The sequence below is a fragment of the Leopardus geoffroyi genome, chromosome C3, assembly GCF_018350155.1.
Source record: "Leopardus geoffroyi isolate Oge1 chromosome C3, O.geoffroyi_Oge1_pat1.0, whole genome shotgun sequence".
NCBI lineage: Eukaryota > Metazoa > Chordata > Mammalia > Carnivora > Felidae > Leopardus > Leopardus geoffroyi.
In genome coordinates this window covers 64,328,736-64,330,285 of record NC_059338.1, presented here as the reverse complement: position 1 = coordinate 64,330,285, position 1,550 = coordinate 64,328,736, and positions in this window count along the sequence as shown.

Genomic DNA, 1,550 nt, shown 5'->3' with positions numbered 1-1,550 from the left:
CAGAGAGAGAAGGAGACGCAGAATCCAAAGCAGGCTCCAGGCTCCGAGTTGTCAGCACAGAGCCCGACGAGGGGCTTGAACTCACGAGCCCTGAGGTCATGACCTGAGCCGAAGTCAGACGCTTAACGGACTGAGTCACCCAGGTGACTCCAAAGGGAGATATTTTTTTATTACTACTTTTCAGGTGATGAAACTGATTCTCAAAGAGGGCAAGTAACTGTCCAAGTCTGACTACTAGTAAGTGGAAAATCCAGAATTCGATCATGAGTGTGTCTTATCTTAAACCCTGTATCTTTTTCCATTGTGCCATGTTACCTCTCAGAAACAACTCTGTAATGTGTGTGTTATTTCTTTTTTTCCAAATGTTCTTTATTTATTTTGAGAGCCATAGAGCACAAGCCAGGGCAGGGGCAGAGAGAGAGGGAGAGAGAGAATCCCAAGCAGGCTCTGCTCTGTCAGTGTGGGGCCCTACGCAGGGCTTGATCCCACAACCATGAGATCATGACCTGAGTCGAAGTTGTGTGCTTAACTGATTGGGTGACCCTGGCGCCCCAAGTTTATTTTATTTATTTTGTATTTATTTTGAGACAGAGAGAGAGAGAATGCAGGGGAGGAGCAGAGAAAGAAGGAGAATCCCAAGCAGGCTCTGACTCAGGGCTCAAACTCCCAAACCAGGAGATCATGACCTGAGCCGAAACCAAGAGTCAGACACTGAGCCGACTGAGCCCCCCAGGTGCCCCATGTGTGTGATATTTCCGTCTAGAATTTGTTCTGCCCCAGTGCAGGAGAGAGTGAGCGTGTTTATTTTCTACTGCTTAAGACAACATCTGGCATGTTCCTAGCAGCTTTCTTGGTAATGGCCCAAACTGGAAAGGACCCAAGTGCTCATCGGTGGCAGAACGAGAAGGAGTCACTGCTAACATGACAACGTGGGTGAATCCCAGAAATAGAAAGAAGGTTGAGCGGAAGAAGCCAGACCTGAAAATGTATACACTGTAGGTTACCTACCATCTGCGTAAAGTTCAAAACCAGACAAATCTACGGTCTCCACGTCAGGGGGCGCGGGCCGCGTCAGCGAATGGGAGGGGGCAGCAGCGCGGGGTGCCTCCTGCTCTATTTTTTGATCTGGTGTTGGTTACAGGTGAATGTTTGCTTTGTGAAAAGATAAATATTACATCAATATTATTATCCTTACCATCCTTATGTAATGGAAAAAGAAACCGAGGCTTGGGGAGGTTAGATGTTTTGCCCAAGGTCACGTAAAAGTGGCTCAGCCTGTTGGGGCACGCCTGGGTGGCTCAGTCGGTGAGGCCTCTGACTTCAGCTCAGGTCACGATCTCACACTCCGTGAGTTGGAGCCCCGCGTCGGGCTCTGGGCTGACAGCTCAGAGCCTGGAGCCTGCTTCGGATTCTGTGTCTCCCTCTCTCTCTGCCCCTCCCCTGCTCGTGCTCTGTCTCTCTCTGTCTCAAAAATAAATAAAAACATTAAAAAATTTTTTAAAAAAGTGGCTCAGCCGGGACTCTAACTTGGTTCTCTGTGAGCTCAGAGT